Genomic DNA, 19,672 nt, shown 5'->3' on the forward strand with positions numbered 1-19,672 from the left:
ATGACCATAACAAATACATATGTTAAAAATAAAGAGGTGTCTCCCCATTTCCCAGAGACACCTCTTTAGCAGGCGGCTGGGTACCAAGACGGTGGACTAGATATTGCTCAGATGGAAGGTTGCTCCAGCCTTTTTCAAACCAGGGCCCATGATATTCATGCTATGCCAGCTCTTCGAGGTGGTGTCAACAGTGCTAGCCACTAAGCTGGCCTTAAAAACTATGTTATGGATGTTATGGAGAGTTTAGAGGCAACCTGAGTTCATTTTTCTGAGCAGAGCAACCTTAAGGAAGCAATAATTCTCACCATGAACAAAGAACAAAACATATTTGAAATTTAATTTGGCACTCCTCAGCATTCCCTGCTGGCAACCTCTTGTTCAAAAGCAACATAATTGTAACTGACGTGGAAAACAGGAGAGGAATCCCAAACACACAGACTTTTAAGTATCCATCTTTAATATCACGCTAGAAGCCAGATGAGAAAATTTAATAGTTTTGTTTAAATGAAGTTCATGTGAAGATTGCAAGAGACCTGGCATTCAAATGTCTGAAAGAGCCGTCATTAGTGCCAGTTTGTTTTACTTCAAAAGACAGAACCATTTCCCGTCATGAAGAAAGGACCACCAGAAATTCCAGTGAACTCAAAACAGCCCAGAGCTAGAGCATGAGTCCTGTTTGAGCTTGTGTTTGTTTTTCCCTTTCTTCTGCTACATGTTTCCACTTAGAGCCTCTCGTGTTTTACAGAAAATGAAATAAACAAATAAGTAATAAAAAAATTAAATACGCAACCTGCCTTCTTATTCAGCTTACCTCAAACTGGTTCTCCATAATCACAGTTGCACCACTGTTAAGACACCAAACTTCCCCCCTCAGCTCCTTTCGCTTGGAGAAACTTCACCACCAGTAGCACCACACCTCATCTCACCTCACCTCCCGTTTTCACAACAATTTATCTTCTCGCCTCCTCTCTTCTAAACAACTCACCAGACTCCCTCATTAAAGGAATATTAAGTGCTTGTGTGGAAACATACAGAAAGAGACAAATACTTCGACAACCTCAGGACGCCATCCCAGCACGCTGTCTGGGTATGTCAGGAGCTGAAGCACGGCAGCACCAGTGGGTTTGTTGCAGAGGATGTCACCACACGCAAGAGATGCCCGCTATGGGCTTGGGGCTCCCTCCTGCAGCCCTGTTGCCCACCCCATGGACCTGGGATGCAGTGACACGCACCCCCACGGGCTGAGGGCAGTCATTGGGAGCCGTGGATAACTGTCTCTAAGGAAGCTGCCTTATATTAAGTTGACAGAGACTCAAATTCAAATCTGATCAACATTATTTTCAGCAAAACAGGCAGGGAAAATAGCTGGGTTTTGGAGTCTGAAATGCTTCAGAAGCCCTATAAACAAAACTAAACGGAGCCTCGATATAGCATGTTTTCCTAAGACTCCAAGTCTCTCTACAGCCAAAATACTTGCCAAGTTGTCTAAGGCAAACACTAAACCTGCAGACAGACATACTTTTACATATATTATATCTATCTATCTATCTCCCTCTGGCAGAGTGCCAGGCTGCTTCCTGAAGTGCCTTTGCTATTAATTATCACCAAGTGAAAAGCCACGTTGTACAGAAGGAAGCCTTGCCTCTCACCACACCAACACCTCAAATTCGATGCAACTGGTGTGATTACAGAAAATTGCGTAACTGTTTTGCACATGATAGACCTGCAAGGGCAGGTGCTCCCACAAAATTACAAACATTACCCACAGGGTATATACAGTACCCATTAAATATTAGATGTCTTTTTCAGAAGGCCAGAAAATCCCACCTATCAGCAACCATTTGAGTTCAAGCTTCAGTTTTCCTTGCAAATATTTCAGCTGGCCATTAAGAAGATGGATGAGGAGAAAAACTTGTCAAACTGGACTTGGTTTTGAAAACAATATATTCCACTGGAAAAACAAAACAAAACAAAAACCAAAACACAACACCAAACAAACACCAAACTTTGTCTCCCTCCCCCTCAAATTTGAAGGTTACAATTTTTGCTTTTCATTAGATGCTGTGATAACATTTCCAGTTCAACCTTTGGTTTAAAGAACTGCCAAAAATGTTAATAGCAATGAAAAAACAAGTGTTTCACGATGTGCAAAATGGACTCCTCCTTGACTTTTTTTTTTGTAATGAACCTTCTATCTACTTCAATGGTAAGAAGTAAATTGTGTGTCATGAAGGAAAACCTAAAATCCTGTATGACAGCCCCTAAACCAAGCAAGGCAGCTGCATTTAAACAATGGCAGTGGCATTTATAATCAATAGGAAGAGACAAATAATAAAAGAGAAGGAAAGAAAAAGAGACATTTGGGGTGGGAAGAGCTCCAGGAAACTTCAGAAGAGAGAAAAGGTAAGAGAGAGAAAGAGCATTTAGAACAGTTTAAATGGTAAGCTGGAACAAGATCAGAAAAAGAGAGTGAGTAATCATGAAAAGAGCACCAAAACAGGAACAAGAGAAGTAGTTAATGATGGGTAAACACTAAAACAGTGAATGTTAGGAACATGAAGTGTGTAACGAGGTGAGAAGTGAACCATAGCAAGTGGCTTCTCCCAACAAAAATGAGGCATGGGAATTACTTCAGTCTTACAGTTGATTTCACAATCTCTGCTTGGGAGTAAAAAATGAAAGGAAAAATTAAAAAATGGGAGGCAATCAGAAAATTAATGAGTTCATCAACCATATATCCATGGGTTCAATTGCATGTTGAGCACCAGAAAGAGAGTAAAGAAGTCATCACAGTACAGCTGCAGTTTAAAGGACCTTCTGAACAGAGCTTGAGGCTCCCACTCCAAATCCTTCACTACCCTGACCTGATTTTACAATCGCGCTCATCTCTCCTGAACCTGATTCATTAAATCACTTTTTTCCTGGGATGAATACAGTCCACAACTAAGTATCCCAACTCTTTTAGGAAATACCTTTCCTGTGGACTGCAGCACACAAATTCCAGCTCTACCGGAGACCCAAACCGGCATCCACATAGCACAGCACATGCAGACACTTCCATTTGGATCCAGAAGCGCTACAGATGCTTTCATGCAGTGCCAGGCTTTGTCTAACAGCCCAAGAGAAAAATCTGACTCCCTCCAACCCAAGACCCTGCAAACGCAACTTGCTTCTTTCATACCCAAGTTGGCAGCCCAACGGCCCAGGTGTTTTCATGCTGTGCTCTGTAGACCTTTGGATCTCTGTTAGCACAAGTCAAGCTTGCTGGAGCAACTCTGTCTGCACTCATACAATTAACTCATACACAGGTTCTCCATTTCTCACATATGAACAAGTCTTTCTGGAACACAAGCATCCAACAAACCAATTTCAGATGAAGCTCCATCGGTGAGCAAGTGTTTATTTTTCATAGCCTTACTGAAACTAGCATATGCAGCACATCCTAGGATCACATATGCCTTTTGCAGGTGGCTTTTTTGCTGTTAATAACTATTACTCACAAGCCCTTCCCTTCATCTGTTCTTTCCAAAGCAACTGGCAAGGTCCCAGATTACAGAAGCAAGTATTTTATTATTAGTCCATATGAGTATCATCTCCCACTCTGAACTATCAGGTTTTCTCACATGATTTAACCCGTCCATATCCTCCAGCTCTTCCAGTGTAATACGCCAAACATCAGCTGTGTTGACTATGCTGTTACCCTGCAACCCTGCATGTATTGCAATACTGTATGCATTGCCATTGCTAATGACATGCCGCAGGCTTTGTAGTGAGTTTGCAAGGCCTCAAGACTGAGGCTTGTCGAGGCTTACTCTGTCTGAGTTTTCCTTGGCCTGTCCGCAGATTTGTGACATTTGGTTTAGCTGCAACAGCAATTTTTCTAACTAATCAGCTAGCTATGGGTAATTTGACTTACTTTTCTTTGTTGTTGTATGGAGCCACACAGGTTTTACAACTCTATTTCAATAATGTACTATAGAGAAATACAGGACTTTATCTTAGCAAAGGCCTTGAAAAGTGGAGACACAGAATGCAGTGTAGGGGAGTACAGGTATGGGACATACAAGATGGGGCACAGGCTTGACAATGGAGACCCCCCAGCTATAAACAACTCACCCATGGTCAGATAAAGAAATGCAGACCTGGAGCTGGACAAAACTGGATATAGGAATAAGAAAGAGAACACAGAAATAGTTTGCAACATACCTAAAAGGTGCCATATATAGTAAGTTTGGACATAACATGGAGCTGCAGACCAATGAAAAAAGCAAAAGGTATAAAAACATGTTAGCAAACACACAGAACCAACCCCAAGTTGATCCTAAAGTGAGGAAGAAGAAACCATCAACATGAACATCATATTCCTTCTGGCAAAGTACTCAAGACGCTGACTAGTCACCATAACCATCCCTACCACCAACACTATAACAAAACTACCAACCTTAGGGCTGAGAGGAGCTGGGGAAGGGTCAGCATAACATTAGGAAAAGCAGTTGAATCTAAGCGCATGTATAACAGTTTTAACTGTGGTGGTGTTCTTATTATTATAACATCTGCATAGACATATTCCTTCTCTGTAATAACTACATCTACACTAATAATGATTCTTGGATTAGACTGGTAACATTTGAATTACACTAACAACAAATTTTTTACTTTATATAAATATATATATAAAAGGTATGGTTCCTCTTTGCCCATAAACAATATTTTGAACATAACTATGGCTCCCAGCTTTGCCTTTTAGTACACTATCATTTTCATCCCATGATCATGAATAAATAAAATGCATCCCAAAAGCAGACTTAAATTCCTACAGCCCATTATTTCCCTTCACAACACTGCTCATTTTGAGACCTCTTTAAGCTCCTTACCCATGTTAGAACTACCTTTTGCATTAATCCCTCTTTTTTTCCTGCTTGAATGAATAATTTCTCATCAAGTCCCACAACAAATACTTTAATAAATTACAGTTTGATTAATCCCAGATTAGTCACGTCTACAAAATCAGTTTTTAAGTGAGCTAGTTTGGGAGATCAGTCTCCTTTCAGTAAACACATGCTGTGTTTAATGAAACTTAATATTTACCTCCACTTCTTAAATTATTCTCTTATTCAAAATGTGTCCTATTTTGCAGTCCATCGAGGGCAGATGAACGTGTCTGCAGTTACCTGGATCTGTTTCTTTCCCCCTTCTTAAATATAAATATTATATTTTCTATGCTCCAGTTGTAGAACAGCAGGAAGTATATGATGCATGTTTTAATGGTCTTAATGAATCTGAAACATCAAGTGCCGCTTTTGCAGTACTCGAAGATGGAAACATAAGAGTTTTCTCTGTACAAGAGAAGTTAAGAGCATTCGGCTCTTAGGAGCTTGACCTCTGTAATAGCTGCAGAAACTTCTGCTTCTCCAGCTCTCTTTCTCATTCACCATCTGGTACATGCCCCTATGTCCTACCTGATCTGCCATATTGAAAACCAAGGCAAATGCTCACACACTTTTGGAGCCAGACCTTTATGAACTGTAATCTCCCAACTGTAAAACACTCCCCCCCACCCCTTGCAGACATACACATTTCCTTTGTTGTCTTTATTTGCAGGACTAGGGCAGGGCAGGGGGAATATCTAGATTTGCTTTTCATTTCCCTTGCAAGATTTAAGTCAGCTTGGGTTTTGGTGAGTCTCAGTAATCTGCCACTTCTGGACTTCCAAGACATTAGTTTCTTGGATGATCAGTACCGTTTTCTTAAATTCCTGCAAGCTCCTGACAGCACTACAGTCAGCTGCTCCCCAGTTAGATTTGGAATTTCTCTCTACAGGCTTATTTCCCCCTCTTTTTACTTGAGGAAACAAGTTTCAATTTTTTTTTTGTTTGTTTGTTTTTGGTTTTTTTGTTTTTTGTTTTTTACTTTGATACAAAGAGATCTGAAATAATCCTTCATTAAAAATCTTGCATTGGTCCAACCCACATCACCAGTTTACTTAATTTCTTAAAAATCAACTTTTAAAATTGAAAACTTTAATTATATTATGTTCACAATCCTACGTAATATAAACTGAATCAGCTTGTTAACACTTGATACAAGCGGTTATTTTTAAGGATGAGCTTTAAGGATGAGCTGTAAGGGCATACTAAATTAAATTCTAAAATAGCATCAACTTTTTATAGTCCTATGGTAGGTAGTGAAGAAATCACATCCACAAGTAATTAGCCCTTATTATTATTAGCACCATTTACCTTCTAATCTAAATTTGGAAAGATAAACCCTTCTATAATGAGAGAACTACTTATTATATTTTCATCATGCATAACACTGCAAGGAGTTCTAACTAAATTCATATCCAACTTTGGGTCAACATGAAAACAGCAGATATTTTTCCATACTCCTCCAAAGTAGTTTTGAGTCACATGAATCTTATCTTATACATACCAGTAGTTCCTATTTGTTTACACAGTGTATCATTAACTTCTATTACAGTTACATCACTTTTACTCTGGTTTCTATCTTTTCTGGACCTTTTCTGGATCTTCAAGTCCTGCCTACCAGTCATGATTACCATTTCAGAGTGGGTGTGGGCTAACCCAATAATATCCATTTGCAGGTACTACACCTCTTTCCAGCTTCTCCAATTCATTGCCCAGGCCACCTGTACCTGATACTCCTCTCTGATCTCACCCAAATGTCTTCCAGGTACCAGCTTTTCATTAAGTATCTTTCCACCCCAACTACTGCAGCTTTCAACAGCAGTAATTTCTTTCTTTGTCTTGGCTACCCTGCCACTGTAATGTTGCTTCTTTATTTAATGCTAAATATTTATTCACCTTATTTTTCCTTCCTGAGTAGTAAAAGTAGACATGGAAGTCACATATATTTCTCTGTATGCTTCCTTATGTGTAAAGATCTCCAAACTCTCCTCACAGCACAAAGCCTTGAGCCAACTTGCTTATCTTCATCATTTAGTGGCACCTTCGTGGACCAAAGAAACGCTGTGTTCCTTTCAAACAGAACTGCTACTGTAGCCTTAGTAGTCAGCCTAAAAGTGAGCAAAGGTTTAAGGAAAAAAAGAACCTTTAATTATAACAACTGATTGCTCAACCAAATGATACTATCTCTGGCTGAAAAACCACGCCTTAATCTCATTTCTAACAATGGTTATGTTTCAGAACAATTTTATTAAAGAAAACCTAGTAGAATAATGATGAAACACCAAGTTTTCTTCTTTGGTCAAATTAAGTAATGAAATGATATTTTAATCTTTTACTTGGGGGGATTAGGGGGTGGGAGGGTTGGTCAGTGTACCAAAGCACTCCCCTCATATTAATTCAGAGACATGCAGCTACTGCAATCCTGCCCAAAGCAAAATTTGTGTGCTCATTTCCCTTACTCCTTTTACTTCCCTGTCTGGGATAGGTATTCTCTTGTGATACAGGCATGAAATTTTGGGACCTGCACCAGCAACACCAAACAGTGGACGCCAGTGGTCTGAGTCTGTGTGCTAACAAGTTAGTTCAAAGCTGTGTAGGAAACCCCAAATCTTACTGAAAAAAGCTCCCTGCATTTCAGCCGCAGGAGGATGGCTGGGTAGCAGCCTCCAGGTCCCCGTTCCAACATGCACGATGCTGTGCAGCCAGCAGGTTGCTCTGTCTGGCAAAATGATAGAGAATCAGGGAGTTTCAGCTAACAGGTGCTTCTCAGCTTCTCTTTCTTCTATTCTGTCCTTTGCTTCCATGTGTGGGGGGAGAGAAGGGCTGCCCCACATGGAGGCAGCTTCAGCAAAGCTCTGCCCTCCATGCAGGAGAGGGGAAGCTGGCAAGCAGCAGCTGGTAGCGAAGAGGCAATTGCTTCCAAGGTGAGCCAGTACTGGAAAGAGCTGAGTAGGCAGCAATTTATTCAGCACTACAGTGGCAAATTTAAAAAAGAATAAAATTGAGTATAACTATCTGTTTGTTGCTGCAGATCAGCCAGGGAGAAGTAAGAAAACTCTAGAAGGCTGAAATGATAGTTGACAAACTTTTTTTTTTTCCTTAAAATCAGCATTTATGCTCAGCTACAGCACAGGCTACCCGTAATAACAAGCCAGAATCAGTTAGCTAAAAAGGAAAAAAATCACAGCATGACCCTTCTGATAAGCCCAAGTCAAACACTTCACTTCAAAAATTGCAGTGTGCAGCTTGGGACTACATTTCTCAATATGTAATCAACTTCGTGTTCTCTTTTCAACATGGACATCATTGAGGGCCAGAAAAATGAGCACTGAGGCCAGTGAGTTATGCCAATGCCATAAAAATAAGCAGGGAACCAAGAGTTGCACGACTCAAGTAAATTATTAAAATGTAAACAACAAAGTCAAAACCAATGATCAATTAACAAGCCCCATCTAGCTTTGTTCAAGTAAATAAGCTAAAGTAATTACTTAAGTTGTGGATAACAGTTCCCCTAGCCTTTGATATTTGCATAGTTGATTGCATATTTGCCTCTCACATCAGGCTAAGGCAAACACACATGCTGTGGATATTTTATATTTCTAGCTCCCCAGACATAAATTAATAGTTCGAGTTGATAACAGATACCCCTAGGTACATGAATTCTGCCTTTTAGTGCTGAACATAATTTAGATTGACTCGAGACTCAAGAAAAGAACTGGTCCCAACAAATACTGACAGAACATCTCTTCCATTTTTCCAAAATGTTTTGCCAAAATTAAAATGTTTTATGGGAGAACATAAATTTCAACAAGATGGCAAGTTTTTGAAAGCATTTTTATGAATTAAAATAATTTTCTTTTTCTTTGTTTTCACTAGTATTAAACTGTATTTCCTGCCGTTAAAAATATAATTTTACACAAGCTAGACAAAGGATCCTACTGTTTCTCATAGGCAGAATCTCCAGATACTTCTGCAACATAACATCAGACCTAGAAATCTGAACCTCCATTTGGACTTCTCATTACCCAGCTCTATCTTTCATGGAGCACCAAGAGCTGTGCAATTCCTTCATAGCAAGTTTTAAGCAAAATTTTTCCAACCTAGGACACTATCAGATCACAGAAGAAGGAATCAATTATAAAAGGTGTAATTTTTTTTTTTTTTTTGAAAGTTTAGCATTCACACAGTAGTGTTGTGAACAAAAAATATCATGGTAACAAATAGTTTCTTCCTGAACAGAGAAGTGTAGTAAGTGGAAACACAGAGCTAAACAAACACAACAGGCAGTACAGATAGTTAAAAGGCCAGGGAACTAAAAATCTAATAGAGATGGACAAAACCCTCCAAAGAGGATTAAAATTTAAAAAATTTTGTGCTTCTCTCTTTCCAAATTTCCAACACGGGATTTTACAAAGGTGATTTTATTTTCAGAAAGCCTAGGGAACACACCTAATATTTTTAAAATGTCATAATTGCAAAAACAAACAAAGAAACACACACCATTCAGTATCATAAGCTGATGTTAAGAAATTAACCATATCAATAAAAGGGTGAAAAAACATGCTATCCTTTCAAGAGAAGCATTACATTTATTAAATGTAAAAGGGGCAGTTGCTATTTTCTGTGTTGGTCCCTAGCCAGCGTACAGAGATCATTTTTTTAGCCCTGGCCTTCAAAATCTCTCTTAGAAACTACATCATTGAAATGAACATCAATGTTGAAATCAGTTTTCTCTCCTTCTGCTCTCCCCGAGCTCTTATTTTGCTCTCATCCACAATGCACACATTTTCTTTCTCTCTTTTGCTCATGGCGGCTCTGAGCGAGTCAGGGCTCTCGAGCAATAACTAATACTGACTTCTGCAACTGCCTCTTCTCAACCTTCCCCTCCCACTGCTCTAACTGAGAGGCTGAAGAAAACAAAAAACCCAAACCACGGCTGATATTTCAGTTCGTTCTGCTGTATTTCTAGCTCCTAACTGAAAAAGACATTTTTAAGCCACTTCTGTTACCGTGATTTTCTTTTCCTCCCTGCTCTTCCCACAAACGGCTGCTATGTCGCTATCTACGAAGTCACACTAGGGTTCTTTAAACTTTCATTTTTCCAAGACTAAAGCTGAGTCCTGGATTTGACCAGCCATCAACCCACCAGGAAAACCACAGGAGACTCACCTCCATTTTCTCCAAGTACTTTCCTTGCAGTGACAGTGAGGCCAAGCTGCTGACTCAGCTCTCCTGTGCATTATCTGCATCAATGTGTCTCTCGTGGAGAATCCATGTGTTGTGGTCATGAGTTTCCCCAGCCACAACTACTGGTAAAACCTCTCTCCTCTCTATTCTCTTTTGACTCTATCCTCACTGCTCCCGCAATGTGCAAAAGATATAAATTACCCGATAATGGCAGAGAGACAAAGCATGCCTGTCTGGGGGAAAACAAGCTCTTACTACAGTTATTCTGTCTCCTTTCCCACCCCAAACTGGCTAGCGTCTTTGCTCTACCTAGTGTTCTTCTGGTTGCCTGAGATTATTATGACACAAAGTATTTTTTCATGGTTTTGCAATGCCTCTGACAAGTGTCCAGATCCCTGCTACTCAGGTACCATGACACCACAGGACCAGAAAAGGGCAAATGAACACTGTAATAGAGAGTCTTCTGGTATAAGGAGTACAGCTGACATCTGTTTGGCTAGCTAATGTGTTTTCATCTACCAGATATGAATGTGGATACTTTCTGAAAATGTTAAGAGTAAAGAGTGGCATATACCCATCCACTTGCTAAACAGAAGGCAGAAGAGAGTTTCTCATTGTCCCTGTCTGGCCAAGATAAAGTTTTCTTCACTATTATAGATTAATTTATTGAAACAGAATAAATTTATGAAGCCTTATTTTCCTGACAGCAGCAGTTGTAACAATGTCCTATGGGTATCACAGAAAAAACAGGAGCGACCAATGTATGTAACTATTTTTGTTATTAGGTCCACAGCCAAAGATTATTATTACTACTACTATGAGGAGAAAAACTATGTGCAGATATACACTGATGTCACCACAGCTCCAGTGGTCATACCGTTATTGTGAATGCATCATGATTTGAGAGCTGTTTAAGCTGTGACATGATTTTCATAATGAACAGCTGTACCACACAAGCCAGGCAGATGCCTCCACTGTATTCTCATTTTCTTTTTCTCCCTCTGCCCCAATGAGGACATTTTCAGCTCAATGGCAATAGGCAAATCACAGCATCTGTCACTGTCCTCACTTCTCCATCTATGAAATAGAGATAATAGCACTTGCCTCCTTCAAAAAAAAAAAAAAAAATCACCAACAAAAAAAACCCAAAAACAAATTAAAAACCCCACTGAGAAACCCATAATAAAAATGATTATGTAAAGGGGGGATAATTTTATTATTCAGCATCAGCTGCAGCTTGCTCTACTTTCCTGGTTCTCTTGCCTCCATGGTTCCAGGCTTTGAGCAGGGTGGCCAGACACCCCCAAGCAGCGAAAAGCAGCAGCAACACTGTGCAGCTCCCAATGGCTCAGCATGTTGTTGAAGGAAAGCTGCAAGACACAGCAGAACCCCTTTATCTTTGCTAACTACCTTTCCTTGAAAGTAATCAAATTTTGTCAAACACTTAAGCTTTGATTTGCCTGAGCTGATTGTCAGTTTGGAGACTTTTTTTCCCCCTCCAATCAGGCTCTGGGAAATACTCTATACTCCTAAAGAAAATAGCCCACTTTATTTCCTTTACTTATTATGACTCACTGTCTCCTTTGCTGTCTGTCTATTCAGACGGCACTCTACAATATGCAATGCAGTCAGAAACCTGTTTAAGCTGAAAGCACATGGCCTCTCACCTATGCCCTCTATTAATCTTTTTGAGGGACTGCATTTATATTTTTTTTTCCAGAAAAATTATCATCTTGCTTCAAGTGACAAATCTCAGGGCATTGGGACATCTATACAAAAATGAATGAGGAAAAAATTAATTCAACCAAAACAAATGTGACGTGCAAATGAAATTAGTGTTTCAGCCACGTTGCAACACAGGGCTAGAATGTGTTTTTAAATCATTCTCCTCCAAAAGCAGTTAGTAGCAGAGCACAGCAGTTCTGTAGCATGTTATCTGCTCTTTGCCAGTCTGAAAGCAAATAGCACCTCCGAGGCACATATGCCCTCCAGTATGATACTAGTCAGCAAAGAAAGAGAAGCACCTAGACCTCATCTTCTGCAATTGATATTCATAGAATCATTTAGGTTGGAACAGACCTTTAAGATCATCCAGTCCAACTGTTAACCTAACAGTGCCAAGTCCACCACTAAACCATGTACCTAAGCACCACATCTACCCATCTTTTAAATACCTCCAGGGATGGGCACTCAACCACTTCCCTGGGCAGCCTGTGCCAGTGCCTGACTACCCTTTCAGTGAATAATTTTTTCCTAATATCCAATCTAAGCCGCCCCTGGTGCAACTTGAGGCCGTTTCCTCTCATCCTATCGCTTGTTACTTGGCAGAAGAGACTGACCCCCACCTCGCTACAACCTCTTTTCAGGTACTTCACAGCCCTTCCTACTTAGGTAGGGCTTTAAGAACTGCCTCTCTTATTCCAGTGCAATTTAACAACCACTCAGGATGGACCCTACCTTGAATTCACAAAAGGACATTCACTGTGGCATTTAAGGTAGCAAACAATGAGTTGGGATGCAGCACCGCTCCCTTTTCAGGTATGGGAGCCTGGCCAATGTTCACCCGACCTGGCCAATGTTCACCCGACCATATTAGTGCTAGTAACGAGCAACACCTTTTGACACCTGCAGTGAAGCGCTGTCAGGCACTGATGGTGAACAGCTGCATTCTGTGACAGCACCTCAAAGCGGTGCCTGCATTCATAGGAGAATGTCCTAGAAACAAGCAAGCCTGGGGAAGAGAGGAAAGTACAATCACCTTCACGTGGCAGTACAGAAACTGAGGTTTAGAGACATAAATCAACTTGCTTGTAATTATCCAAAACAAGTGTGTGACAGAGAGAGACTTTTTTTTTTTTTAGAAAATTTTACTCTTGCACCTTAACGAGAAAAACATCCTAGACAGAAAATCCCACTTTCAAATATGGCCAGGAAGACGGAGTTGCCCCTTCTCCAGTTACTTACCTTATCTGCAATAAGTTTCCTATTTCTATCCAAGGTAAAAAATGTCAAAGGATATTGTAGCTATATCATTTGATGCAAATGGCAGAGGATGAAGTTATTCGGTGTGCAATATGTAAGGGGTGAGACTTCAGAGCAGCCTTTTCGGCTTTTAGACTGTTGAGCTCTTTTGCTACATTCCATAAAATCTATCCATTTTAGAAGTCAATACAGAGCTGCATACTTGCAGCAAAATTTTGGTAGCTAGAGAATAAGCTTACAAGCTGCTGTAGGAGTACTATTCAAAGGACACTGCGCTGCAGCAACCTTCCAGCCATGCAACAGGTCAAAATACATTCAATTTTTTAAATGCCTGTCTTCATCTATCCAGGGAGGGTGGTAATGTGTTTTCATGACTGATTAGCGTTCTCTGTTATCATCCTCATCTGCTGGAACATATTAGAAAAAAAATGAAGAAACTCCATTCAGATTAAAAATTCCTGTTATCCAACGTCCCGGCTGTAATTCGATGGTCACCATTTCACCCTGTTCTTTCAATTACCCTTCCAAGTCTCATCTTCTCTAATTCCGGATGATGTCTCCTCTCCTCTTCGTTCCTTTATCCTTGTACACACATTTTTAAAGAGAATCTCCTTATGAGTCATTCTGCACCTTATGGCTGCTTCAGGTCAGAGAGTTCTCTTAAGACCACTAAACCAACACTTTTTAAACAAAAAAATAAACAAAGTCTTCTCTCCAAACTGGAAGATAGCATTCATCAAGCCATCGGAAGGTGAGAGTTCCTAAGAGGAGCCATGTTCTTCCAAAACCAGACATATACCCTATTCCATCTATGTTTCTGTAACAAAGAATAACTTCTAGCACTGGGAGAAGGAAGAACACAAGGAAAAAAATTAAAAGGAGAAATTATTTATACTATTAAATATTTAACAGACTCATTGGATGAGAAGATCATACACACCAATAATGAGAGAACTGAAAATTCATTGAGTAACAGTAATGCAAAATTTGCAATGCAAAACTGAAACTCTTCTTAAAATGTGGGCAGACAAACACGTACTTCACACTGTTCCCATAGTCTTCATTTTCCATCTGCCAGAGATCTCTGTATTCACTATGCAAGCGACAGAAATTCTCAGGGAGACAACTGGAGATTTTGGCAGCTAACTGAGGGAGAACTGGACCCATTGTTATCCTGGGGGTCCAAACATAACTGGATACTCAAAGAGGGGAAAAAAAAAAAAAAAAAAAAAAAAAAAAGTATTAAACATGTTGGAATTTAAGACCATCAAATTTGGTGTAGAGAATTAATAGCCAGCTGAGAGCAAGAAAATGATCCAAGGACTATTCTTCAGTTTATTCAAGATTCAGATAAATAAAAATGCAACAAGTCACACATGAAAAGCTTTCCTCAGAATTGTCTTTCCAAACCACAATGGCTAAAGAGCCTTTCTTTTTTCCTTTTTGTATCTTTTTTTAAATAAAGTCCAGATTCTGCACAAACTTGTGTGACAAGAGTCATATTTACGACATACTGTATCATCACAGTATTACAGAACAAGCCAGCAGATGCCAGAAACATAAGACTGCATTTAGGAAGAAAGAAGTTGGCATTTTTAACCCCCAAAGGGAGGCTACAGCCCTGGAGAAGGTTGAACTAATGCTGGAAAGCAGGTTTTATTCAGATTGAGTTCTTATTAACATATAAATAAGGTAATTTTTAAAAGCTACATCTATGCCACATATCCAAATGTAGTAATAACTAGAAGTAAAACAAAAAAAAAAATGCAGGCTGAGAACAGCTCAGATTTGTTGTTGACCTACTGGTTGATTGTTTCCAGACAATATCCTTTCCCACTTCTCTCCAAACTAGACTGTTTGTCAGCTTTGGACCTTATATCACAGCAACGAGGCTCCTTCTGAAGCTCTTTGAGAATCACCCTGTTGGGACTTTGAACAATCAGTTAGTCACAAAAACCTAGTGCTAATACAGCAGCAGAAATTAAAAGAAAGAGAAAAATCATTTAAGGTTTTGCTTTTTTTTGTTGAATTTTGTATTGATTTCAAAAGAAAAAATTAAAGCTTGGAAGATCCGTCTTCAGAGCTTGTCTGTGATTGATAGCTGAGGTTTTGATTGCTGTTTCCTAATCCTCAAGAGAGCCTTAGCTACAACTCAGAGATTTCTCAGGCGGGTATTTCAATCACCCATATAGAGAATTTGTCTCATACTAAGGATATTTCTAATGCCCTCAAAGGCATTTTCCTGGAAGGTAGGATTATTATGCCTCAGTGAATATTTAAGTATTTTATACCACATGATTAGCTTCCACAGGAGATGTGGAGAGACTACCACTATAAAGTGCCTTGCAGGACAGTATTTACAGCATTCAGATATCTGAGTTTTTGGCTGAAAAGAAAAAAAACTTTTCCAATCCAACAGAGAGGGGATGTGAATCAGGACGCCCTCACTAAATATCCTACCCAAAAGACTACTAGATAAGGGCAAAGCAGTACGATATAGAGTAGCCTCACTGCTCTCTTCTGCCTTGCATAGGCTGCAGTTACTCCATAAACTTTTTAACTTAACCTGTAGTTATGCATCACATCTCATAACTGCATTTCTCAGTGAATAAAATATTTGCCAAGTGTGATTCAACAGAATTTTCTTGAGAATGTGTCTCAGCAGAGTTGCAAGACAGTCCTCTTTTTTCAAGTGTGAAAGAAACTGCTCGTAAGTACTTTAACCATCATAAAAAGCAGGACTTTTTTTAAAAGTTCCAAATTTTTCTGTTCCCTGCATGCTGCACTCCTGGATACTTAAGAGATTCAAGTGAGAGAACTCCATAGCCAAAACCATGTTTTTCAGACCATATTCCTAAGGCTGAAACCCAGGTGGTCTCTTTAGAGCCTGCTGATGAGTGGAGCTCTAGGGATCATATTGTTTACACCATTTGGGATGTACATTTTATTCCCTTCCTCATGCAAACTGCCACTTCTCCTCCTCCCATTCTTCTGCACTGCTATTACGTGCAGAAATTCAGTACTGTATCTCTCCATATGAAGAAATTGGCAAGGAAAGACTGCATGCTCTTGGCAGAAGTTTATCCTGGGATTATGCCAATAAACAATCATTTTCTGGTTGCCACAAGCATTCTATTATTTCAGTTTGGCCATTTAGTCCCCTCCAGTTCAGCTCCGTTAGTGCTTCCTTAATAAACCTTTATTATCAGGGGCTTAGGCCACAGTCATTTGAATTCATGCTCAGCTGGGACTTAGTATTCAGGGACCCAGTCCGAATGCCCTTAAAAAAAAAAAATATAGTTAAAACACTTACTTTGCCATAGAGCAGACACAATGGAATTTTGTTGGCTGCAAGTTATATTTGCACTCTCAAAGACTTAAGAAAAGCTGGATTTTGAGGCTTGTTTTATAAACACTTGGAGGCTTTGATTCTCGCTAGAAGAAAAATGTGACAGCAGTCTTTTGCCTTCTTCATTCTTCTTTGTATCTATATGCCTGTTGTTTACAGCACAACTAGATCTCATTTTCTCATCCATTTTTAATCACCTACTTTTGGGGCTGGATTTTTGGGGGGAAAACCCAAAACCCAAAAGCACCTTGAAGCTCCCACTGGGGTAGGTACTGAGCGGTGATAGCACCTGAGACAGCTCCTCCTCCCGTGGCACAACTCCCAGCTGCTCCACTGACTCGATGCCTACCGGAGAGGCAGCTCAAGCCGCTTATCTGTACAGCAAGGGCTTTACAGCTTCCATCCAGGCACGTCAGAAGGCAGCAGGCAGTCTCTATCACTAAGGGCACCACACACACACACTGAATTAGCAAGGTGACCGGCTCCAAACTTTGAATTTTAAGCAACTGAAGTCAACTTCATTGCTGCACAGATCAATTAAGAAAAACAGTTTGCCCAGAGATTAGTTCTAAATCACAGACTGTTGGGTTTACTACTGGAAAAGCTCACAGCTACCTCCCTCATGTACCCCACTGTCATAAACCCCTTAATATTTAACTTGTTCTTGATTTTCTATTCTTTACAATAAAAGTCTAAAAGCCATTAATAATAGCAATTTACTGGCCCCAGGCTGGATGTCTTTATGCAGTGCCTGTGCAGGGCAGGAGTAGTGGCATGCATACCTCAGACACAGCAAGGATTGCATCTGCCTGTTCTTCTGCAGCAAGTTCTCTTTGTACAAGTCGGATTCTACTGTAGTAACAGTGGCAGCCTCTAGAAACCAACATTTAAATGCAACAAGGTGTATCACCCATGGATCAAATTAGTAAGGCTCTACACTGCATTTATGTTCCGATATATAATCCATCAATATCACATCATTCTTACTGTGCTAGAAACAAGCACCAATGAAACACATTCTCATCCACTCCACCCTCTCCTCTCCTTTGCTCTCTGCAATTATAATCAAATATGCAAACCACAGAAAATGGAATCTCTGCCCTGCATCCTAATAAGGGTGGCTGGTCCCCTAGAACAAACTGGCTTGCAAGATGTGGAAGTCACTGCTGACTTGTTTTGGAAGTAGGAACAGGAGAAAACCAGAAAAGTGTGATAAAGACACATGTATTTTGGACTTCTAAAGTGAAGTCCTTCTCCATTTGCTACTGCTAGTCACTCTGCAGGTTGCTACAGAGAGTAGTCCAAACTGGGAGGACAGGGAAAGTACAGAAGGTTTCTCAAAGGGGTGCATCTACTCCAGACAGAATCCCTTGGGAACACTTTTTGTCTCTGTTCCCATAAACCCAACTGAAACCCTTTACTGTTATTGCTGGTTGAGGAATTTGGAGAACAGCATGGTAAAAACAGCTTTCCAGGGACTGCACTACTACTGTGAGCTGCCATAGTGGTAACAAAGGGGAGCTGGTGTGTGGCTGAAAGGCCAGTTTCACAGGCTCCTCTCTGGGCCTAGGGGCCCTTGTCAGAGTGAAGACGTCCTGAAGGCTCAGGATTCTTCAGTTACACCAGAATTACACACAAATGAGTCCCGAGACAAGAGTGCAATTGACCTCAAATGAAATCAGTCATATAACTGTGAGATTGCAGCTGTCTAAAAAGGAAACTAGAGCACCAGAACTTGTAAGATCTCCACTGCTTTTTATAATCTTCATGAGGGAGCAGAGAGCTGAATATATTTGTAACTCTAAATGGTACTTCCCATTGGTTCTTTGTTTTGAATTTCTTCCCAGATGTTTAATGGACAGAAAAGTATCGTGTCATGCATGGTTGTTACAATTTCTGTACAACAGGAATTCAGTTTCAATGAGTCTCCCAAGAACACAGTTAATTTTAACTACTGAGTTTTGTCATTTCCCGTTTTTGTGAATTTGCAAGAAACAATGATGGGGGGAAGCCTTAATAAAACTGCAATAGCTGAAGAAGTTAATAGGCAAGTACTGGGGAGGGGTGAGAGAAGGAATGAAGGAAAGGTGGGGGTTGTTAACTCTTGATAGTTGTGGTGGAAAGTTATGACAAGTCATGATTGCTTTACTTCTATGTAGCTCAAACATGTAATGCAATCAGTCCATTCTTGTATCAGCAACTCACCTACCACCAATAGGAGTGATTTCCCCAGAAAAACTCCAGGACTTTATTGCAAAACCACAACCACAAGGTTAGTATAATCTATCATGAATTAAATGCATGATTTCTCGTTAGGGAAGATAATTCAAAGGTCCTCGAGGTACTCATTTGCAGTATCTGTATAGGTGCAATACAGCATTGCCCTCTGCTGGATTTTAAGCTGCCTACTCGTGAAGAAGTTGCCTCTGGCTGAGCTATAAAGGATGATTTTTAAACAAGCACTGTACTAATTATCATAAGGGAATATCTTGCCACCAAGTAAGGAATGAAACAGTGAATTAATGCTTATTCCTAAGCCTTTCTTCTTTCACAGGACTAGCACTGCTTCAGACAGGGCCAGTGTTGACTCATTCAGCCCTTGCCTGGTCCAGCAACAGTCACAGACTATCATGCATTCCCCAGAGTCCAAACACTGAACAGCATCAGTGAACAATCAGATCCACAACATCTAAATAGGCAGAGGCTGAATTTTAGGTGAATTCTGGCTAAACCCATGCCACGGTTCTAGTACCTACAAGAGTGGTCCATCATGACATGACTGTCACATCCAACTGGGTGTTTCCCAGCACACAGCATTCCTGCTAGACAAAAAACTACCTCAGTGTGGACTGATGTATGATGAGTATGACAAGAACAAGGAAGGACAAAGTGGATGCAGCACTACAATGTAAGGCAAATCTTTTTGTCTGTTCTCGCTGTTCAGCATCTAGCATTTGCTGACTCTTCCCTGGCTTATTAACATTTGGTATTACTAATCAAATGCACACACATACAGGTATACCGATGTGTGTAAACACATATTTGAACACAGTTGTCTGTGATGGGTTAATTATAACCATGATCTAAAGACAACAAACCCCATTTCTGTACTTCTTCAGCTATTATTCTTGCTGATTGCGTAAAAGACACAGCAGGGCATTTTGCACCCTGTAGCTTGATGCTGTGCAAAATGGGACCACATCCAGAGCATCAGGACATCTGCTAA

At 40.2% G+C, this 19,672-nt stretch overlaps 1 protein-coding gene across 2 annotated transcripts in view; it reads right to left on the reverse strand.

The window, feature by feature from the left end:
* PTN (pleiotrophin) overlaps positions 1-19,672 on the reverse strand; it is a 73,133-nt gene that overhangs the window by 19,316 nt on the left and 34,145 nt on the right. The gene's annotated exons all lie outside the window — the stretch shown is intronic.

Source organism: Platalea leucorodia, assembly GCF_965183815.1.
Source record: "Platalea leucorodia genome assembly, chromosome: 4".
NCBI classification, from domain to species: domain Eukaryota; kingdom Metazoa; phylum Chordata; class Aves; order Pelecaniformes; family Threskiornithidae; genus Platalea; species Platalea leucorodia.